Here is a 24,688-nt window from a genome sequence, read left to right as displayed (position 1 = left end):
ATGGCCTAAACACACACACACACACTCTTTAATCACAATCTGTCAATACAGTCAAAGCCTCTATACCTGCTTCCCTATCTTGCCATTAACACAGGTGCCTTGAACTGCAAACACTGAAAGGCAGATCGGCTATCACAGCTTTTCAATCCACCAGATGGACTATATGTCTTGCTGAATGCTCTGAAAACGATCTCTTGTCCAAAGTGTGTGTGCTTACCTTTATTACAGGCAACTGACACTCTTACAGCAACAGCAGAATATGGTAAAATTCCTAGATTACAAACATCAGCAGCATGCAGTAGTAAGAAGTGCAAGAGTCAGAGCCACAGGAGTAAAATGAGAGCAAAGCAGTGAAGTAGAAAAGCTTTTCAGCTGCAAGATAAGAGCATATTAGGGCAAGAGCAGGTGGGAAAAGGGGGGGGGGGCTGAATGCTTTATTATTTGTAGATGAGACACGTTTTCAGCCTGAGTGAAGACTGGAATGAGTGACTAGAGTTGCAATTGGAAAGGTTGTTTCCACCTCAGGGAAGTTCAAAGACAGATTAGACGTAGATTATATCTACTGAAAATAATGTACAGAAGTATTGCAGCTTTAGTCAATGCATAATCTATAATAGTAGTCAGCATTTTGCAGGCCTCTTTGTTCACTGAGTATGAAAAAAAAGGGAAGAGCAGGAGAGAGAAACAAAAACTGAGATATAATAAGATAGGAAAGGTAGAGGAGTACAAAAATGGAGATGGGGAAGACAAAGGGAAGAAATAAGTCAAAAGGAGAACAAGGAATGGAAACTAGTGGTGCAGGTTCTGCTTGTTCATTGCAGCAGGGACATCTTTGTGTGTGTGTGTGCGTGTGTGTGTGAGATGCCAGTTTCCCAGATGTAGCTCCTAGCTCTGTTGAAACAAACCTAGTCTGACAGCAATTACACACACACTAAAACTACCTGCTTTGAGGGGATGCCATTTCGACTTCTTTCTTTCTTTCTCTCTGCAGAAGTATTTTTTGGCCTTCTCAGACTCCTAATTTGATGAGTTTTCCATGGCTGTGGCCCCCAGTTCCTCAGTGTGCATGAGCTTGTGTGTGGTTTGGCAAAAGGACCGAGCTATTTCTGGCATCCTTGATTGGTTGGACATGCTAAGCAAAGTCTGGGTTTATTCCCCACCACTGTTTCTCAAATTTCACATATTCTCTTGCTTTGATTCTTTCCTACTTCTTTCCTTCCCTCACTCTCTCACTCCTCTCCTTTTCTCTTTCTCCTTATCTTACCACTCGACTAAACCACTTTTACCAATGTTAAGTTGGCACTTAAGTTAGTTGGCTGAGGAGCTCAACTTATGTTGCATTGTCAGCAAAATGGTAACGTTAAACGAGTAGTCCCAGAGCCCCAACGTCAGTAACATTATACAAGTGGAATATGGAAGTATGCTAGCTAACATTAGACTCCATGGAAATAACGTTAATACCAAACATACATACAAATTGTGATGCCTAGCATTCGTTAAATCAAAACAACTCAGCTTTATCCGGGTAATTAATAGTCCCAAGCTTGACGTATCGTCATATAAGCCAACTAAGGTTATCATAACGCTACTGTAAAAGATTCTTAAGGCATGGGGGCAGTCAGAGACTGACCTCTTCAGTCTTCACTCTTCTCTGGTGCACGTGCCAAACACAGAAGCCAGGAGTTGTTTTGTTTGTTTGTTTTTTGCTTTTTTTGACAACTCAGAAGGCGTGGTTCTCATTTCAATCCCATGACACCCCCCCCCAAAAAAAAAACCTCAGTTGATTTTTTCAAAACGCAGATTTTTGCTGAAAGGTGACACGTTTGCATCCCTGAAGAAGTGACAAAATACATGAGAAAATATATCTGAGGTCCTTGGCTAATACCTTTGTACCTTCAAACAAGAATTTCAACATTGTGGAGGAACAGATTGACTTCGATTTTTTGTTCTTTCCAAAATTCAAAGACAGACTTTTAGAGTAGAAATTGGAAATGATCTGTAAGTTTGTCCGCAAAAAATAATTAAATCCTTGACGGCCTCCACAATGACTGAAAAGGGTACTTTTTTGATTTGTATTGCATGTAATCAGTCATGTTTGTTTTCTGATAGCTCTGGTAGCTCAGTATAGAGTAACATTTGCATTCACCTTACCACATCAGGTACTAACCTGTTTATCAAATTCTGTATATATGCCAAGAAACACCCCTCTTTAGCACTGTCCTCATTTTCATTCTATTAACAGTGGAAAGGTCACACTGACGTGCACTGCAGTGCAAAAAGAACCATGTGTGCTAACACTCAGAGCATCACATTTAATATATATTTTAGATTTTGGCAAAAGAGAGGCACACTTCAAACTGATGCAGAGAAACAGTGTAAGCCTTTACCAGAGCTTTCCAATGCATTGACAAGCTTATGAAGAATTATCTGGTTGCTCATGAGGCCTATCTGATTTCATCTAATAGGTTCAAATAAGATTTTGCCCTCAGCAGAACATTTTCAACAGGTCTTAAAGACACACAGGAGCATTGTGGGTGACTGGCCAACTGGTCACCTTGATGAGAGCATTAAGGTCATTGTCTCTCCGGTAGATATTCACAGTGTCGATCCATGCAAACATACAAACAACACCATTAATTAACTGTAGATTATAACACACGGTTTATATTTAGAACGGTTTCAAGTAAGCATCCGCGTATTAATCTGTGTTTTTAATTATGTACTTTCACTGCCCACCAGGTTTACTTCCTATATAAAGCAGCCCATATAGTTAAAAAACCATGTCTTCTTTTGATGTGATTTGATTAAACTTTGATTTAGGATTACTTAAAAACTGTCTTTAGATGCTCTACAAGTTCTGCCCTCTAACAATCAGCTAACTGCTTAACTGTTTGCATGTTAACTAAAAGGGGCAGAACTTTCAGGAAACCGTAAGTTCATTCAGTCTGTAGTGACAGTAGAGTCTGGGTGGTCCTGGAGGAGGCAAGGCTATTGTTACGGAAACAGTGGTTAGTAATAACTTCTAACCATTACATATTAGTAGTAGAGGGTGGATGCCAGAGACAATGTAGTAAAATAGCAAAGTGTTTTGTGCATGAGAGAGGGAGAGAGAGAGGCCATGTAACATCACACATTTACATAACACTACTGTCAACTGCAGTAAAAGGGACACATATTTTATTGGTGTGTTTGCCGGACCCACAGGGAAACACAGCAGGAGGTTAGAGAATACACCACACACGCGTACACAGTAAACGGCTAACAAACAAGTTGAGTGTGATGTAAATGGTTCGTCTTTTTTATATCCCTGTTTGTTCCTGTTGAACAGCCAGTGGCAGCTCACACTGCTCAACCTTTTGAACCTAAACTTTAACCTCCCGAATGTCAGAGAAGAAGCCAGACAGGCTGCTTTCTGATACATTACAATGCATGGGAATGTGTGTCTAAACATGAATGGTCTTTTCTGACTATTTAAATTCTATGTTTGTTTACCTAGTATGTTGTGACACATCAGGAAAGGACACTTCCTGGTGTATCACAACACACAGAGATGCTGATTTGAATGGAGTTGTTCCACTTAGCCTGTATTTTAACAAACAAATACAGAAAATGACAACCCCTGCTATCCTAGATAATTCAATTACTGACACTAAAACTTATTGGTTTTGCTGTTTCTTTCTGGGGATACTGTATGAACCAAAGCTTAGTCTTTACTTCTCTAAAAGAGAGTTTCATATAAATATACAAATTAGTATTGTAGGTAGATATAGAGATCAGGAAAGAGACAGACACAGATAGGATTTTGAATGGCTATGCATTTCGTATGGATGTCATCATACCCACTCATGCTCACAGGTAATGATGCCTCTCCCTTTATCTTTGTCTTTGTGTGTGTAGAAGTGTCTGTGTGTGTCAGGAAAGTACGACAGAGCCAGACAAAAGTAGCCTTGTTCTACACATATAAAACATTTCAAACAGCGTCTGTACACTCACCACAAAGGGATTGGAGAAAGCAAGGAGGTGTGTGTCTGTGTGTGCATGGGTGGCACAGATAGAGAGTTGGAGATTTGAGTCACATTGAAAAGAGGATGCCTGTCATTACCGTGTCCTTGGAGAAGCCACTCCATGTCTCTCTGACATGTTTTCCTTTTATTGTTTCTCTATCTTTCTTTACATGCGTCACAGGTGGTGTTGTAAACACAGCAATCTTTAACTATGGGGTCCACTTATTTTTCATCACAAGGCCAAAACATGGCAACTAAAGAACAAAAAGTGCAACATTACTTTGACGCCATGATTTGTTCCCACCCTGATAGACTCGTTCTCGAGTGGTTACATCAGTCTGACGTAAGATAAATGTAGGTCGCCAAGATTAATACAACAAAAGAGGGTTAACTAGTTTTCATAAGGTGGCCCTAGGTGGGTTTGCCTTTTATTTCACCTGTTTATCTGCCTCACTTTGTTTCCCTGTGTATCAGTCACTCACACACTACACAACCAACACAAAAGTCTGAACAGTGGGCATGACCTCCAGTTGTTAGCTATTATAAAGTCTACAAGCTGTCCACTTGCTGGATTGATTGAACTGGAAGAGAACTGCCCTCAGTTCTGGTTTTCAGGCCACAGTGCAAAAAGCGAGAACAGCTTGAGGGATTTAAATTACTGCAAGTTGCTACAAACACTAAAATAGTTCAAAAACCAATCGGAAGGTGTGCGATCAGTAAAAGATGGAGGGCTCAATTTCTGATAGTCTTGTAGAACGATAAGCTGTTCCTGTGAATCAAATCTTCCTCTTCTTGCTCTAATACATTGTGTGAGCACTGGAAAAGAACATATCCCCTTGGACTTACATTTCTTTCATTTCATTTTTCAGCATTTTCATAGCATTTGTCTATTTTTCAGGTTGATGGCATTTTGTTCCATTTTTCATCTCTCTTAGGCATTTCTTACTAAAAAGGTTTAAGGTTTGACTTATTAAACCATAACCAAACATTATGCTGACTTGCCTACAGGAACTGTAATCTTACCTTAACCAGAGTGTTTGGTTGCCTTATCTTTACTATTACAGTTTGCGATTTAATGAGCTTTGTAAGCCTATGTCAACCTTCTGTGTGGAATGTGGAGTCACACTGCCAGACGAAGTTTCTACAGATCAGACCATCAGATAAAAGTGGAAAACATAGAATGAACACTTTCAAGTATGAGATTCTTTACCATTGATTTATTTTATAGCTCACATCACCTGTAAAACCTGATTTGGCCTCACTGTCGCATCCTAACTGATCTAAATTAGCGAGACTGACACAAATAAATCAAAACTTTAATTTCACTGTGCACCTTGAAAATGCCTGAACAAGTAATAACGTAAACTTGCATTGATCCTCGGTTAGATTGGTTTGACCTCTGGTCATGTCTCTAATCAACCTCCAACACTTTACCTCAATCGATTGCTGGAAGGGCTTCATTTCAAAAGGCCATATTTCCACACAAGCCATCAGGGATCCTAGAGGCCACCAGTAACTCTAATAGCATCACCAGTGTCTCTTAAAGCCTGCTGGCTTTACAAATCATTCAGACTGTAGCCAGCAAATGTCACAACTGGCTAACAAAAGCACAACAGAGCCTTTGAGCTTTGGTTTAATGGCACACTAAAAATAGGTGGTCTGCCTGAAAATCTGCGAGTGGGGGAACAGGTGTTTACCCTCCTAGTGTGTTTCGTCCTGCTTTTCGTTTCCTTAGCGCAGCCTCTCTATGCTTATCTACAGCCCAGGATACACCCAGCATCTCTGCTCTCTCTCCTCTCTTTATCTTTCTGTGGATCCCCTGAGGCTGTTGAGAGGGGATCTGTGACAGATTCTGCTGTGTATGCGTGTAGCACTAGTAGCTCTAGTAGTAATGACAGGCAGATGGGGTTATTCATCACCAGCCAAGTCTCTGCAAGCAAAGCAACCACCCTCTCTCTCTCTCTCTCTCCATCTATTTATCTTTCTATCTAAATGATGCATCTGAATAATGATAAAGGAAAATCCTCTTTACGTCACTCATAAACTCTTAATAATCTTTTTGTCTTCCTCTGTCTTACATGACGTTCTGCTGTCACAGGCGTATTGTCACTGCACTATAGCTCTGACCACTACATTTTACTATTTAATTCATAATGTTAATGATCAATGAATTAAAGATTTTTCTGCTGTTGCTCTCATTATAAGTCATTCTGGGTAATACTCTCACTTGGATGTAAAACTGTGAATTAATTAGTCCATATGTGAAATCCATATGGGAAGACATAAAAACCAATTACAGACTCAACTGGGAGTTTACACTTTGCATCTGTGCACACGTCTCTCTCTTCTCTCATTCTCTCACTCTCGAACACACACACACACACACACACACACACACACGTAAATTCACAAAAGCAGACGTCATTGCAAATAGGTCAAATCCCTTTGACCACAACCATTCAGAGATCCATTTACACATCCCACCCTGAAGACTACAGCAATGCACACTTTCTCATACACACACACACACACACACACACACACATCTGTATAAAAGCACTCTTAAAAACATACACCCACATACATGCTGCAGGGTTGCCACAGCTCCAGTATTTTTCTGAAGTGGCTTTCCAATTCCATGGCTGACGCTTGAGGGTGTGTGTGTGTGGTGTGTGTGTGTGTGTGTGTGTGTGTGTGTGTGTGTGTGAGAGATACTGTGATGGGTTAGGGGGTGCTTGACAAAGATTGTGACATAAACCATTTATAGTGCTGCCCTAGTGTTTGAATGGAGGCTCGCGTGTGTGTGTGTGTGTGTTTGCTGTTGACATTAAATACTCTGTCCAGGCTAGTTTGGCGCAGGGCACATACAATGATGAGGAAAAAAAAATAAAAAGAAGGGAGGAAAGAGGAGAGGAGGGAACATTGTGATTTGTGTTGGGAAGAAGGATTTGGGATATTAGACCATTTCCTACATTTTGCTTTCCTCAGTAAAATGTCCTACGTGCATTCTTTGCATTCATGCTTAATCAGTGTCTAAAATATCACTTTCACTTTCAAATCACATATTTTCAGCTCACCTGATACGAAAAAGGTGGCCCAACACCTGCTGTGTCACCAACTGGGGATGGCTTCAGGTTTCCACTGATGTTACGGATGGTTAACAGGTAGTTAAGCACCCACGCAGGAGAGGAAAAAAAGCTTGGAGAAGAGGCAGCTAATTAAGAGGGGAAATATTGGACACTTGCAGGGTGTTTGGACCCGGCTTGTAGCCTTGTGATGGCAAATCAGGCAAATCATGGAAGCAGGGCAGAATAAAAGTGAAGGACACAAACAGATTGAAGACAAGTTAAGACAACAGGTAAGTGTACAAGAAGAAGAGGCAGAGGCGGTTTGACATTTTCTACCAGTTATTGTTTTACCGTTCTAGCAGCAGTTAAGAGTCTAATTGATTGTGGCGAACCCTCTTTTCTAACTTCAGTCTCTTCATTGATCCAGTTACTGCTGCCGCTGCTCAGCTCTCTCCAAGCGATTCTCCTAGTCATTACTGCTAAAGAAGAGGGCCGCTTCTCTCTGTGGCCTCAAATACGACTTTAATGAAAAACCTAAAGACCAACCGCAGGTCTTAGTCTTTAGATCAACCTCAAATCTAGATTTAAAGCCAAGTGGTAATTTAACCAAAGCTAGTTCTGAAACTCACATTTAACTGACAGTTGATTTTGCCCTTATGCTAAAAAAATATTGTTTTCTAGTCCGATGAAATTCATAGTCAACATTAGGAAATGAGCTCTACAAATTAATTGATTGAGGAAGGGAAGACAAGTTTTTCTCTTACTTTGACATCAAGTAGCCAAAGCATAGGAAATAATCTGCAGTGAGAAATGTAGCATCACTGAAGATATCAATGAATATTATTGATGATTTTCTGAGGTAGTATCTGTCTGCTATACCATAATGGAAAATAACCTTTTTTTTCCTTTCGTACAATATACAAGCGTACAATAAAGCACTCACACACTCCACTGGCAGTACCTTGAAATCAATTTCATGTTAAGTTACAGTGTGTGTGTGTGTGTCCTCTAGCAGAGGTCATAACCTCTACCTGCTGACTGTGTCTCCTTTCCTAAATTAAAAGACTGCATCATATTACATACAGCACACATACACATACACACACACACACACACAAGCTGCAAACACACTAAACGCAGGTACACACATACCCACACACAGCACATCGTATTACCCATATAAGGCAAGGCTATTGCAGCTCACGCAAAGAAACTCAATAGGCTTTTAACATTCATTTAGCCTGGACAGTAGGGCTGACTTAAGCTATACCAACTAGATCTGATAGCACATACAGAAAGAGAGAGAGGCAACAAAGATGGATCGAGGCTGACTTTACATTACAACCTTCTGAGAGCATAGTGCTGAGAAGGGAAGGAGAGAGATGTAGAGGTAGAGGCAAAGCGAGAGTACAGGAAAAGGATGGGTAAGGGTGGAGAAATGGCTAAATATATAACAAGTAAGTTAAAAAAAGACAGACCTGAAGAGGATAGTTGTGTTGGGGGTGTAGATCAATTCAACACACAATTACACAGCCAATAAAAGTAACAGGAAAAGGTCCGACGAGGTATATTTGTTTCCAGGATTACTGTATTGTAACACAGTAACACACTCTTTTTTTAAGCCTTGATGGCTGCAGTGTGGGCAAGCTGGCTAGCTGAATTTTTCTCACAGCCTTTCTTCTCCGTACACCCTCGCCTACAACGGGTCTAAATGATGTATACTGTAATTGGCTTGGTTTATATTTTCAGCATTGTATTTTTGGCTTACTTTCATTGAATAATACTGATTGTAATATGCTTATATCTGTCTTTGAGGAACTGGCGAGTCATGTTAGCTCCCACAGCAACTTCCAAGCTGCTTCATATGGCACGGACATCATTATATGAAAAGATCTGGAGTCGCAATGAAAATACTGGCATTTGCTTGCAGCACTATATTCGACAGCAGTTTGGAAACATGACAAAATTCAATTTAATTTGGAGTTTACTGCCTGCCTCAGGTAAGGAGAAAGAGAGGGAGGCAGTTGGGAAGGGATGATGGGGATAGAGAGACAGACAGGTAAAGGTAGAGAGGAGATTGAGGATAATCGAGAGAGATAAATGAACATTTATAAACGCCCCCCCCCCAGCTGTGCTGCAGGGAAGGGCTGAATGATAAAACAAACATCCTCATATTTAATGGCCCTCTCTCATTTCTACTCTACCTCTAGGTTGAGATATATATATATATATATATATATATATATATATATATATATATATATATATATATATATATATATATATATGTTTGCATCTCTGTGTGTGAGTATGTAGCTTTGGATATCACTTCCAATCTATATCAGCTTGTCTTCAAGTAGAAACTAGAGAATTAGACGAGAGGAGATTAAAGGGGGGGAAGTCAGGGGGTGTTATAAACTCAAAATATTAAAAACTGCTTTGCATATATTCCATTTGTGTGTGTGTGTGTGTGTGTGTGTGTATGTGTGTATTTATATGTCTGTTAAAGCATAATACAAGCTGATATGTAAAATGTTTAGAAGACTGTGCTATACATACAGCATGATTGACAAAAACGGTAGAGGACAAGTGAAGTCCGAAGGCTGTGCATGTTTGATATAAAACACAGAATGTAGCTTTAAGACCATGACACTTGGTAAACGTTCAAAGGTAACATAATCTGTTAGAGGGCAACTTGTGACTTTCTAGTTATGTTTCACATTTCTCATCATCTTATGATCACTATGAGTGTGGTTACAACCTCATTTAAACTCATATTTGAGAATGGGATTGAAATTGGCATGCATCCAGTCACACTCCCACCTCTATAACCTCTAGGTCTCCATTCATGCTACATATTACTACCAAAACAACACTGCCAGCATGTTAAAAATGAGGAAGAACTATTTTTGTGGCATCAAAATGACAAAGGGTACAAAAGGTACAAATTCCTCTTGCATTGATAAGAGTTAATACGGCTCACTGTTGCTCAGCTTAGCTTCCCATTACTCAGGCATATGGTGGATATTTTTTGCTGATTTATCATTGCCACAGGCTTTCAGCAGATCTTAAAATAAACGGCTAAGATGCTGTGAGCCTAGAAAATCGCCAGATGTAACTTTCATATCAAGCTGAAGCTACTTATTAAGTCTGCATGTTTTTCATCTTAGCTTAGAACAGAAGTCGATATAGTGTTTTGCAGCAGCTCTCCTCTCTTCCTCTCCTTTTCTCTCCTCTCCCCAGATGCCTTTTAGAGTTGTCATTGGAGAGTGACCTGTATTATCTATCTCTGACTCTCTCTCTCACCAGCTCTGTCTCTTTCTCTGTCTGAATGGAGATTTAGATAAGAGAGCCTGAGCTGCAAGAGAGCAGCTGCTGAATACCAAGAGACAGACCAAAAGAAAGAGAGTGGAGGCCAGAGAGGAGCAGAGAGTCAGGGGCCAGATTTACTGAGCCATTTTCAGCTTGTTTCAGACTCACCCTGCGGCTAGAGAGGTTCCTGTTATTTATCAAACAGGTGCACTGGGCTCAAAGTGCAGTTTGACTGTCATCTGCAGCTCATATTGCTTGTCATGAGTGAGCTTCACCATTCTCCTTCATACATGTGTATGCAAGGGAGGATTCACTAAGGTTAATGCTATTTTTGGTGGTCAGCTCCTTGTGTAAACTTCTCTGCATCCTAAGAGTAGGTGTAAATAGCTGTGTGGGAAAAGTATATTTAGTAAATCTGCATTATATACTGTATAAATCTCAATGACAGCAGATCAATGGGGAGTGCACTACAACAAAGTATGCAAGGGAGCTTGCACTGTGTCATTTAGCTCAAAAACAGAAAAAAAAACAGCCTCTCTGAAAGAAAATAGAGAAGCAATAATACACAAACACAATATCTGAAGATTTCAGTATAGAAGAAGGGATGGGGAATTAAAAATAAAAAGTTACAACTCTGCAGCCTGCAGTTTACCCTGTTTGTGTGTGCGTGCAGGTGTGTAACATGTCAGTATCTCAAATGTCACAATCTTTTTTTTTTTTTTTATCTGCCTGATTCTGCATATGACACACACACACACACACACACACACACACACACACGGTCCACCATTTAAAATGTCCCCAAGGTGATCGATGAGGTGGTGATGGAAATGTCATCTGGTGCTAATACATTTATCATCGCTCATCCAGCCTCATGAATTTCGCCTTTTGGTTTTCAATCATTTTTGCTCTTTTACCACAAGACCATTTGAATGCGGTGATTCATAGGACTGCCAGCAGTTTTCTCTGAGGAGGCAGACTGAGCGTGCAGGCATCCAGCACTCTGACTGGACTCATTAATTAGTGGGCAGGACAATGATAGCCTGTGTTTACATGAACTCATGTGATGGGGTGGTAAATAAAGAGCTGGGAGAGCCCGAGATCGCCAATCAGTGATCATCATAAAGAAAACAAATACCTACATAACCACTATTCAATTTTACATTCTAACACTACATGATTTATTTTGGAAAGTTTTAAGATTTTGGAAAGTCAAAGTCAAAGACAGCCTACTCACTCTTTAATTTAGCTTTAACTGTACAGCATTTGTTACTGGCTGCAATTTGGTTGTCCAAAAACTAAAAATAGCCTTTTTCACTGTTGGCTTATATACTACAAAAGACATGGTGGAGCAGTAATATAATATTTAGTTAGTTAGTTCTATAATATATAGTTATTGATCGCTGGAATGGTAAAACTTTTTTCTTGCCCCTTCGCCAGAGGTGAGAACATTGTGTCAGCAAGAGAACAATGTCTTGTAGGTAAGAGTTTCTCAATATTTAGATCACGACAACACAGAGGCTCTCTCACAGATCACCTGATATGCTTATGGGGTCACAGGTGATTATTTATCTGATGTGCATGATACTTATGTGATCATAAATAAACAGGATCATAGGCTAGAAAAGGTTGAGTGGCTCAGTATCTTGACACTGAAGCACAAAAGGATGCTAGCCACTTTCCAGGATTTTAATGTACAGCATGTCCTCCATATGAAGGGCTTTCTAGCTACTTTTACAACCGGGAGCACATAAAAATGGAAATCAAAATTAAAAATAACATTTATAGGTTAATATTCCAGAGATCATGATGAGATTTGCTCCTAAATATGTAATTGATGTTTAGGAAACAATCTATTCATCTACACCTGATGGGGTGTCAGGAGCGGCTACATTCTGATCTGATTGAAGGATTTTATTTTTGGTTGGTTGTTTTTTATGCTCTAAACAGACTTCAAAGAGTAAAATCACACTGCCAAGCTTGTGTCAAGATGCAGTTGTGAGAGATCATTATATATTCATGTGCGTGTGTGTATTTGTGTGTGCATGTGTGAACTGCAGGCTGAACTGCTATATGAGTAAGAGAGTGTGTCATACAGTACAATAACAAACTATCTAAATGAAAATCATCGACAAGTGAGGCAAGTCATAACTGAGCATGTACATACATAAGTGAGCCAGCCATGCAGAACTGAATATGTAAAAGGAATATTTATTTTCTCTGCCTTCTCCTTCCCGCTCCTTCTCTTTATCCATCATCTATCTATTTTCTCGCACTTTATCCCTCCTCCCCACCCTGTCAGTTGGAAGACTGTTGCTCGTTCCTCTCTGTCTCTCTAAGTCAACATGTCAACTGCAATATATCTCTTCCCTCGGTCACGTCGTCGTTAACACACACCATCATTATCTGTTTGTGTAAGCACTCACTGCTTGTGCGTTGGCGCCTCTGTGTCAGGATGTATGGTAAAGTTAGTGTGTGACTTTTGTACATGTCTGCATGTTTGATGAGTTTGTGTGCACATAGGTATTCATTATTTGTATGTTGATGCATTTGTGTACTTACAGTTATGCTTGTAAAAATGATAAGTTTTGTATGATCCATTACGTGAAGACAGATACGTGTTTATTATTAGGTTAGTATGAAAATGTGTATTGGCATACTGTATGTATGAGTTGGTATGTATCATCTGTGTGTGTATGTCTGCTTGTGGCAGTCAGTCTGAGCCTGTGTATGTGTGTGTATTTGTGTCTAGAAGGCTGTGTAGTAAAGCGGCTGTCCACCAGCTTCAGATGTTGAAGTTTTATTTTCTTTTTTGCTCTGCCCCCCTCTCTCTATGTCTCTCCATCAGCCTTTACCTATGGCGCAGAGAATCTCTGTTACTGTAGAGGCGAATAGTAACACAGGATGCAGTGACATTGCTCTGAAGTGCACATACAGCAGGCAGCAATACAGGCTGGTTGTCGCAACAGCAGTGTAAAAGAAAGAAGCCTGAGGTCCATCAGAAACAATCTTACCAAACGAAAATGTGCTAGTCCACCAGTTTGGTGTACCAACTTCATATTTATATCCCCCAATCCAAATTTGGTTAGCACATGTGCTCTTTGCCAAGCTTTGCACTGCATCCTCAAAATAAGTTTTCTTTGAATCCTAAAATGAGGAAGTTCACTTTTTAGTTTCCTTATTTTATTTGCGAATTGATAAACAAGGGAAGGAGAAATTACTGATATAATCCAACGTGAAGAAACAATGAATATACAAGATGCAAATGAATAGTTTGTGCAGATAAGAACCTCAAGGGGCTAATAAAAGCTTCTCATCTGAAAGCAATACACAAGTCTGTGGATGTGGGAATGCTGAGGGTGAAGTCTGACGGGTTTGAAATTACCACACTGATTTTAAAACATGGGCAACTTTTTGTAAATGACCACTACTGCCTTCTTCAGGGACAGATCCGAAGTAGGCTACAATTTACAATAGCGTCACCAAAAGAAAATACTGATGGCTCACAGAATTCAGCTAAATTGCTCATCTAAAGTTTGCCGACTTTGGTGGCAAGCTATGCTAACAATGTACTTTATGTACTTGTGGTAATGTATGGCACTTAGGATGAAAGTGTTGCACTGGGCCTTAAATCAAACTCTCCCAACTACAGGAGGGAGTGTTCTACATCTTGCCACGGCTGTTCAGATCAAACTCTGCTTTAAATGGCATACAGCATCAACATGTCTGCCGGTGACCTTACACCCACACCTGCTGTTCACACATTCTGCAGATTTAGCAATAATACTGAGTTGCGCTTTCAAGTGACTGCAGCTTACTTCAAAAGAGCATTTAAATATCCATGCCATCCATATTCCATGACAATATAATTTAAGGCCCAGATTGATTGATTAGTTGTCTGCCGATTGATTAGCAAATCAATAGTTGATTTCATTTATCACGTAAGCACGTCAACATTCACACGTTCCACTTTGTCATAGTCATTGTAAACTGAATATCTGAGGTCAGACAAAACAAGCAATTTGCAGCCCTAATCTTAATTTGATTAGGTCAAACAAAAGCAAGTGGAGTCATCAGCACTATAAGAAACTGCTGAAAATGTAGGGGTATATGTGCTCTTTTCTCAAAGATAACCTTTAAGGCTGCAAGCACAATACTGAACTTCAGTCACAAGTTATTGTCAGGCTTAAAGTAACATTTTTATGGTGTATTTCACACAGTTATTTGTCTTTCCATGATTTGAAGCAAGTCTATTTCAATATAAAATAAAGAAACTGAAAACTACAGCGTAGACAGAAAGTTATTGCTAGCCACTGAAAATGGGGAGGGGGGGATCATACTGACTTTTATCTTTCAGGCTTATCTAACCACATAGAGCTATTTGAGAGCATCTGACAGAGAAGCAGGCTTATATTTTCAGATGAGAAAGTGGAAAAATACACAGCTGTCTAGAGCAAGTGTTGTAGGAGTAGCACTATTGTGGGAGCAGGACGTCTGAGCTCAAAGATAAAAAATAGGTCTATAGTTACCAGCCAATCCCCTGTAAAATAACTGCCCGCCACTTGCACCTGCATCTCCTGTGTAGCATTTTATTTTAGACACAGCAATGAGTCAGAAAGGAGGTGAGAGGAAGAGGAGGAGGAGGAGGATAGTTAGAGGAGGATGCTTGCCTGAAGATAAAATATATGAAAGGAATTGTGCACCAAAAATAAGATTAAGAAATTAAAGAGTGTATATAAAGAAGAGTCACATAGTTAAATACAGGTGATTCTTTTACAGACTGGTGCCAAATTTAGACAGGTCTCAGAAATTCCTGACCCATTGTTTGGTCCATGCTGAAGTTGCCACTTTTTTCCACAATGCTTGCCAATGTGATTGTGCGTGTGGAAATCATGCAGGCAACTTAAGCAACAATGTGTGTGTACAGGTGCACATGTGCACGGACTAGTACTTCAACAGCTTGTATACACTCATACAATGAAATGTGCTTGTGTGTGTTTGTCTATGTGCCCATGCACCTGTGAATGCATACTGGCACATGGATAATACTGACACAGCTGGGATCCACCAGTCCCTGCCAGCCAATATGTGTGTGTGTATGTGTGTGCAGCTACCAGCTGCGCCCACTGTGCTGATCCTCAAAGCCGCCATCACATTCTGCTTGCATCATTTCACCGCAGTCGTACTGAGAGCATCAAACTCATGAACACATGCTCACAGTTACAAGCCCATATTCACTCTCATTTTCATGCATATAATCACTTTCTCACATAAACACCCATTCGGTGACATGAGATATTATGATTACATATCATGGGTGTTTCATGCTGGTGCTTCAGGCTTTCATATGATTTATAAATTATATTTTTGTAGCACATGGTATTATAGCAAGCTGCAGTCACCCTTCATCTGTTAAAAGGAGCCACACAAAAAGTTCTCATTTTAAAAAGGTTATTTTCAATGGTGCATATTCAACTGCTGTGGTCAGTTAGTGCTGAAGAGGACAGTCCTGAATGACAAGCGCCTCCCAATAACCATCCATTATTGTCAAGAAGGTCTGCAGAAGCCAGAATGGTTCTTAAACTCTGGGTCAGGAATGACTTCAGGGCCCTCGGATGTAGCAAAGTTTCCCAATGTAAAGGTCATCTGTTATCCTGCCCTATAAAGCCAGAGAGCAGTAGCTGTGTGAGGAGTAAAAAATTACTTCAACTTTTATCTCCAGTCCAGACAAATTCAATTCAATTTGATTTAACAGCCAATTCATAACACAAGTTATCTCATTGCACTTTTCCTATAGAGCACGTCTAGACCGCACTCTTTATAATATCATTCACAGAGACCCAACAAAAAAAACTATTGCTGTTAGCCTTTATAGTACTGCATAAAACTTGGCTTTCCTCCAGTTTTCGTGGTAATGATGAGATTCCAATTGGCTGCTATCATGGGATAAATCCTAGCATCTTGATTTAGAAACTAGATGAAACACCAGATTTTAATCCGAGAGAGTGTAATGTGTTTGGATAGAGCTCAGCTAGAGGACTATAATCAGAATAATTATTCTGGTCTCACTCCAGCTTCAGGCCTTTTAGCTAATGACAGGCACATCACTAAGAGCTGGATTTCAAGCTGTCTATTTGCACATGTACATGAGGTGTGTGTGTGCGTGTGTGTGTGTGTGTGCGTTGGAGCAGGTCTGCATGCCTTTTTTTGCACTGGTCCAAAAAGTTAAAAAAAGAAGGTTCATTTCTGATTACTTTCTGCAATGATGGGTAGCTAAGCTGAGAGATGATGACCGTTTGTATCCTTAAATTACCTTGTTCCTGGCAGCTGCAGCCAATATCACATCATACCTGCTTTTTTTCTTTCGTTGAACAAAAGAGAACAGAACTCATACAACAACGTATCACAATATAACAGATATATCCAATTTCTTGCATTACGAAATGAAAGCTGAGCACTAAGTGCTGGTGTTTTTTGCCTCTGGGTGCTTGTTGTGCAGTGTAAGTGAGTAGAAGATAGCAGGGATGTGCAGTGCTTTCAATATATAGATCCAGATGATAACATAGTCTGGCGCATTGACCAGTCCTATTAGGGAAGCATGCTGCAGCCAAAACAACAATCTGTACGCCCAGGGCTATGTTGGAGTGTAGTCATACATCATAATATCTTTCAAATGTTTTTTTATCTTGATTGTTATTGATTGCTGAAACAAAACATTTGATCTGTAGGTTCTCACCATGTTTATCGTGAGGAAAATCCCTCGTCAGATATGAGTGCAATTCGTCAAAATAAATCAATACAAAATATTATTACTTTCTGGAAGCCTGTGTGCATACAGTGAAACATGTATGCAACAGAGCTGTTGGCAGTAGACTACCAATCAATAGGCCTTTATTCATTCATTCATTACACATTTCACGCAAGACCCAATTCAGACAGAGCTTTATAGTATTGACAGTATTGTCTCAGGGTCCCTTGCAATACTACAACGTGGTGAAATCCATTTTCCCTCACATAACAAGCTGTCATATTCTGGTTAGAATGAGCTCAATCGTCCTAGCATACAAAGCAGGCAGATTTAGCTGCAGAATGATAATAACAATAGCACAATAGTGATTGGTATAATTCCCCAGCGACATTGCTCATATCACACAATAATGATTAGCGCAGGGCTTCAAAAAGCATGCCTCATTTTTAAAACATCTATGGTGTAGTTGCGGACAGCGCAGTGCATTGTTGCTATTAAATACATGTACTGTGTCAGCAGCACGTGTTGCTACAGATACTCTGATGAAAATCCGTTTTTTATTCTTCAACAAGGTGAAAGGAGCCAGTGTTTTCTGCATACAAAGCAGGCCAATCTTCTACATGACAATAATGATAGCATGATGTTGATGATTGGTGTTATACTGGAGGGATATTACCAACACTGAATAATAATGATTTGTTATAATGCTCTGCTGATGAAGGTGTTCATGACACTTATCAGAGTTATGATGAAAACCCAGATGATGTTGATGGTGCTGTAAAATTGATTGCACTGCTGATGTCACTTTCTTGTAACACACACAAGTTAATCCATTCTTCTTATTAATTTGATATTTTAGGGGAAAAAATAGGGGAACACGACACTATTCTACGTATGTGTGTGTGTGTGTGTGTGTGTGTTTGTGTTTTAAATGTACATGTACATGTTTTTTTTTTAGCCTTGTCAAGGAAAATTTCTGTTACTTTGTGACAGACAATAAAGTTATCTTATCTATCACTCAAAATCTTGATTTGCATTAGCAGTAATTATTACAACAAGTTTTTGAGCAACTTATTGAGTACTGTAGTCTGATGACATCTTGTTTGCATAGAACAGAGCAAAATGTGTGTACAAACATAATTTCCCACAAAAAATTCAATAGGGTCGAAACTAATTAAACACAACATATATGAATTCACCATGTGTAGAGTAATATAATAGTAAAGTATAAAGTAAACTGCTTTCACTGAGAACAACAGCACTTTTCAAGGCACTGAGGTTTTGTCTTGATGTCTCATGTCCAATAATGTTAAAGATCTCAAAATTTTAAGCTGTAAAAATGCAAAAGTCTTTTCCACTAAAGCTACTTCCACTAAAGTGCTGATCTTTAGTTCCTGCAAAAAATTGAGGGGAGGTTAATTATCACAGAGTCTCGGTCCTCGGAGCTGTGTGATCTCTCACTGCACATTTATAAAGATGTGGATAAAAGAAATGTGGCACTGAAGATAAAGGCAGTTTATGGCCTTTTGATATTTAGCCATTACGATATTATAAAATAGTATTTTTCCTCATCTCTTCACTCATGTACCATCACACCCACATAATTACTAAATGGAAAGGAACACATTCTTTTAGAAAATGTTGTGTTGCTAGACTACAAACTATAAATTTTCATTTTCAGTAACGCCCTGCTTCACGCTCTCACAGGGGAGCTGCTCTGTACAACCACTCAGCACCACCACAGGCCCTGAGCCGCTCCACTGGGACAGGCTAGGGTTAAGTAGCTTGCTCAAGGGCTTCTCACTGGTAGTTACTGATGGAGGCGAGAGCATGTCATGTTCATTTCCCTGCCCAGATAACACCTCAGGTGATTTGGGAATGCAATGGAAACATAAAGGCAGTGGCTTCTATTACAAATTTCCTCAAAACCATTTGTGACCAATTCTAAGCTTTAATCGTCCTGTCTTTGTGCCCTGACCCAGACTTTGAAAGAAACATTGCAGTTAACTCACTTTCAATCAGTGCAGAATGCATGTGCTGCTCCAGACACTTAACACAAGTCTTTATTACTGTGACATACTGCTGCACATACTCATTTTGTGACATTTTCTTTGTGGTACAAACATCTATTGTTTTTACACTATCATAGCAGCAATGGACTGACCATTATGTAATAGCAACTGATTATTTAAAGCTGAGATTTCTTTGTAATGTTTGGAGGTGGCAGGTTGGCGTTGCGGTTAGAGTCCCATAAATAAAGGGTCATGCTGAAGTGTCCTTGAACATATTTTTACCTCTACTCACATTTGAAGTCCCACTGTGTGCCCTGTAAGCAGCAACACAATAAATGTCCTGATATATGAAAATAATAGACGAGGTGAGAGCAAAGAACGGATGCCACTCTGATTTGTGTTGTGAGGTTTCCTTTGCCACATCTGACGTTTGTCAGGACACCTTGGACTGAAATAAATCGCTAAAGGAAGAGAGACTGGCTGAGTTCAAACTCATCCTTTTTTTGAAAGTTTGATAGTTGTCCATGACTTTCATTACACCACTACTACTACTCATACATCAGGCTGTATGGTAAAAGTCTTAACAAGCATACACTAACTGCAGGCTGGTGCACTGTACATCCAGGAAGTGGCTTGGTGAATTTTAGAACAGTACTAGCTAAGTCAACACATTTTAATTAAATATATTTTATTTATATTTTACTCACTCCACTCATGCATTACTACAGTGCAGTTGTTTTACTATGAGAGAAATGCGATAAATTTGGGAAGACAGCGAGGGCAATATGAACAGTTTGAAAATCTCAAATCTCTAGACTCTCACTGCTGGAACGCTGTCAGCCTGCCACTGTCTTTGTTGATGTGATGTAGTTATTTAATGGCTTGAAAACATTTTTAAACGTAAAACTCATTATCAGAGCTTAAGAAAAGAGGATTAGAAAAAGTATCTGACAGCTTTATGTGTATTTAAAGGTTACAAGAGGTTTGTTTGTGAAGTTGCATTTGAGTTATGTTCTCTCTCAAAAATCTTATTTTATTTCTACAAGTCAGACCCCTCACTTTGTATTTGTTTGTTTCCGGTTTTTCTTTTTAGAAATATTCTGACATAAACAAGCCACACATCTCTACGCTTACTCTATCCACTGCATAATTACATGCACAACATAATGAGATACACAGTACATTCAATTAGCACATACAATATCTAATTACATCCTAATCACATAATATAAAATGTCTTTGAACCCTTTCCTCTTCAATAAACAGTATTTCTTACATGTGATTATTCTAAATTCACTCTCTGCCTCTCCTCTTTCTCTCAGGCTGATCTGTGTCATCGCGCAGACGAGAAAACCCTCAACATATCCGACACCAGTAATGAGCTAAAGGTGCGTTCTGCCATTTTTTTCCTATGTGTGGGTGGAACCAAAAGGCCTGTGAATTGGCATTGACACATCAGACCCCACTGGCCTGTTTAGCATTCTGTTAAGGTGGCTCCCTCTCTTTCAGAGAGATAGAGAGCAACTGAGAGAGATGAGTGAAAGCACACTGTTTTCTGAGAGCTTTATCTCCAATTTTCTTGTGTGTTTTCATTATATTATTATATCTGTTTGTGTTGTCTTTCCTTTCCTTCTTTATAAAGACATTTTCCTGTTTTTGCCTTTGTCTCTCTCAGTAATGATCTCTGTCCTTCAAAGTTAATAGAAAATTATTCTGAATTGTTTAGCTTGTCTCTGCCTACAGCAGCTTGTTAAAGAGGACTTGTAAAAATGCATATTTAATATGATCTCATGCCTGAAAATGTGGCTTACAATGCATTTGCCCTCTGGGCTCGTGTACCCAAAGTCACCGTATCGCACACCTCACATCTCCCATACTAAGCATTTTTCCATTCGCCTGGAAAAAGTTGAATAGATTAAAGGCAGATCTAATCGATCCTGAGTATGCTTATCAGTGGCTGGCAGGCTGACGAGCCGATTTCAGAACAGCACATTCTAATCCTTCAAGTGTAGGCTGGGAACTGGAAAAAGACAAATAGGTAGAAAGACTCACAAACAGTAGGACAGACAGGAACCACAGTAAAAAAAAAAACAAATCATTGAATATTTATAGGTCTGAAAGAAAAGTAAAGTATCAGTTATTGGAGGCTTAAATGTTGTCCTTTAAAAACTCATAAATGTCAGACATAAATGAAGACTTAAGCTCTTTCTCCATCTGGTTTTGCCTGGATTAAACTTTGTGGCTGTCTGAAATGTGTCCTCATTGACATCTATTGATTTCACTTGTAACTTATCATGATTCTTGGTTTCAAAGGGTTTAGCTATGCTGTGTGCTGATTGGATGTTTAACCTTTTGACCTCCAAATGGGGATCTGAACACAAATCCCATAATAGGAGGCATTCATCCACATGACCTCCTCTGTCACCGTGCTATGTATGTGTGTGTGTCTTAGCTTTGTAGAAAAAGAGGAAAAAGGAACAAAAGTGCTTATCTGAACCAGTCTCAGGTCACATCAGCTCCCTCTCTCTCTGTTTCTGTCACTTACTGTGTATATCCACCTCTCTGTCTCTCTCTCTTAGATTAGTGCCTTCTCCTTTTGGCATATTGCTGCTTAAAGAAAGAAACATGTATTGTCCTGCGTGTTTTTAAGTAGCTGTACGTGCATGCATGTGGCAGCCGTGGGCTATGTTTCTCAGTTATTTTAGTCTATACCAGTTTCACACACAGAGACAGCAGGAGGACATCAGGATAAGCACCCATTCTCTCTCTTTGCTTGTTGTGTTTTTATGATACTTACAGGCAGTTCAACCACAGAGTTTTGCCTCAGCCAAAGGCTTTAGGCTTGGTAGAATTAAACTTGTCTGGCGGTAGAGCTGAAAATTTAGCTACTCAATCCTCAGCACACCAACTCCAGGTTCAGTAAGACACACACTTGTCATCACAGTAGTAATGGGAAGCTAAAAAGCTAAAAGGGATACTCAACTCATACACGATTCGACCTCTTTTTACTTTATTAGCAGTGTAAGGGAAAATATATTAAGAATGAAGAAATTATTTTAAAAAATGGATTTGTTTATTGCCTCCAAATAAGAATGAAAATGAGGTATGGGCCTATGTGTGTTTTGGGAGGAGTAGCCTGCCCCATGATGTCGGTTAATTAGTAAATGTAATTTGATTCATTCTCAGAGTTAGACAAAGGGTAGGTTTAGGCATCTCAGCAGCATTTATTTGGCAGAAACAGTACATTATATGAGTAACGTTATAATAGTCAGTGTACCACAGGGCATGTCTTTCAAGTAAATTTACATATGGCAGCAACAGACACACATACTGGCGAGGATCACAGAGCAGAAGGGGCTTTCGTGTAGGTTAACATCAAAGCATGCTGAGCTTACGTTGCAGTATTAAGTTCCACAAAAAGCAATGTGAAAAAAACGTTTCTCACATCCAATCCACTACTCTGGTTATTTAATTGGCTTCAGATGAGGCTCACACAATTTCTCTTGATTGTCCCTCAATATTATATACTCCAGCATGTAACGCATATGGTATAGCGTTACAATAGATGCAATCCACATTAGTCGCGGAACATGTGAACGCCTGCATGTAATCGTAGCCACAGTAAAGCACATAATGTTTTAGCTTAATATAAATAATCACGGTAATGACGGTATTGCAAAATCCATTTCGTGGCAGAACGTGACACCGGTGATGGTGTACCGCCCTCCCCCAGCTGCAGCATTCTGATCTACTAATGATCTGATCTATTAAGACACTTGTGCCTCAAAAAGTGGGTCAATCAGGTCACGATTACTCCTCTCAGCATTTGTGCCTTATTGCTTTTGCATTTGTTTGTAACTGTTCCAAGTCTGGAGCACAGTAGAATCTGGCAGTGGATGTGATTTTTCAGATCTGATTTCAACATGCATATAGATGTGCACACAGATGCATGATTATCATCATCAAAAAAGGGCAAGGAGCTAGATATCAGGCATATTTGAAACATTGATCATTTTATGGAAGCCTTTGTTGTCAAAATAGGTTAAAAATGTGTTTGAACGAAAGTATTTATGTATTGTCTATAAAGGAAACCAGTTGAAGTTCAAGCTCTGTTTAATGCCACACTGGCGGTTAGAAATAATTTCTTTAACCTACAGAAAAATGTCTGACATTTGCAAAACATGACAAACTTGGGTGCAGTAGTTAATGTTAACACAACAAGCAGAAAATGCAAAGTGCAGCAGTTTCCTGTTTCTACAGTATTAACACATACAGTCAGTGGAGGGTGCAACATAGCACTGATAAGCCTTTCTCGGGAGTGTAGAGTAGGAAAATGCTGTTAAAATGTTAACTATCAGGCTCGTATATCTTTAAAAATGTGACACTGATGGGTGTCTGGGAGGATAGATAAGGAGCAGGAATTAGAGAGAAGATTCCCTTTCCAGGGATTTACACAAACACAGTTTTAATGCTCTCTACCAGTATTGATTAACCAGCAGTCTGACTGATTGAGAGCTAGATATAGAAAAGCATGCATCAATAAAATACTCTGGAAAACCTGGGGAGAGTTTTAAAGACACTGCCCTTTCCCACCCACTCTCACAAACACAAACAGCTGCTATGTGATTAAATTATTCCAGAGGTCCACTGAGCTGCAACAGTGACAATTTGGGATGCCAGGAAGTACCCCCAAAAAACTTCCTGACCTCTTTGACTAGTTCAAGGTTGTTTCTTTTTGAAGCTGGTAGTAACTAAATATACACATCAGGAGTTCAAAAACAAGCAGATAAAAACTAAATTAAAAAAAAACAACCGGCCCACCTCTTCTCTTCAGGACACACACAAATCAGACAGATTATTCTGACCACCTACTTGGGTATGATAGACCTTTTCATAACTCAATTACAGATTTTGCTTGTTTTCCATATCCTAGCTGCTCCCATCCCCATCCATCATCTGACGCTGTCTTACTGGGATATCACAGGTTGGAGTTTGTGTGTTTGTTTACTTGAGGATGCTGTGAGGCGGGAGTGCAATAAAAACTGGCAGTGGGTGTGATTCATCAGCTCTGGAGGCTCATTATTACCTGTTGATTGTGTGGCCACTTAAGAATGACAAAAAGGCTGATTTTAAACTGCAGACAGGCTTAGCTGTTGGTGATGATGGCAGATGCGAGGATGAATCATCAGAAAATGGCAATAAGGAACATATCAGGCATCTTTGAAACATCAATCCTTTAATGGAACCTTCAAGGATAAAATGACTGCCTTCTCTTGCTTGCTCATGCGGCCATCACTTCATCATTGGAGGGTAACAGAAGCATGTCACTGCAAATGCTGTCTGGACACCGACTGTGGCTTTGATGTGTTCAACCTCTTCTTTGGATGTCTTTTGTAATATTTGCAATGCAGTGGTTTAAGCTTATACTACTCTTGCACTCATCCTTTCGTCATTCTGACTAAGAAAATCAGCTTACTGCCTAAAAATGAATGTGAAGTACATTACATCATAAGTTTTGGAGATAGACTTTCAGCTTTAGATAAT

General features: G+C 39.5%; 1 protein-coding gene and 1 long non-coding RNA gene across 2 annotated transcripts in view; one reads left to right on the top strand and one right to left on the bottom strand.

Annotated features, from left to right (window-relative positions):
- LOC122884787 overlaps window positions 1–24,688 on the bottom strand; it is a 272,561-nt gene that overhangs the window by 107,933 nt on the left and 139,940 nt on the right. The window lies entirely within an intron of this gene.
- Window positions 1–24,688, top strand: part of cdh11 (cadherin 11, type 2, OB-cadherin (osteoblast)) — a 90,079-nt gene that overhangs the window by 18,713 nt on the left and 46,678 nt on the right. The window contains exon 2 of the mRNA XM_044215134.1: window positions 20,467–20,532. The gene's annotated coding sequence lies outside the window, so the exon portion shown is untranslated. The remainder of the gene's footprint in view (window positions 1–20,466; window positions 20,533–24,688) is intronic.

Source organism: Siniperca chuatsi, linkage group LG11 (genome assembly GCF_020085105.1).
Source record: "Siniperca chuatsi isolate FFG_IHB_CAS linkage group LG11, ASM2008510v1, whole genome shotgun sequence".
Lineage (NCBI taxonomy): Eukaryota > Metazoa > Chordata > Actinopteri > Centrarchiformes > Sinipercidae > Siniperca > Siniperca chuatsi.
This window is presented reverse-complemented; position numbering and strand designations above follow the sequence as displayed.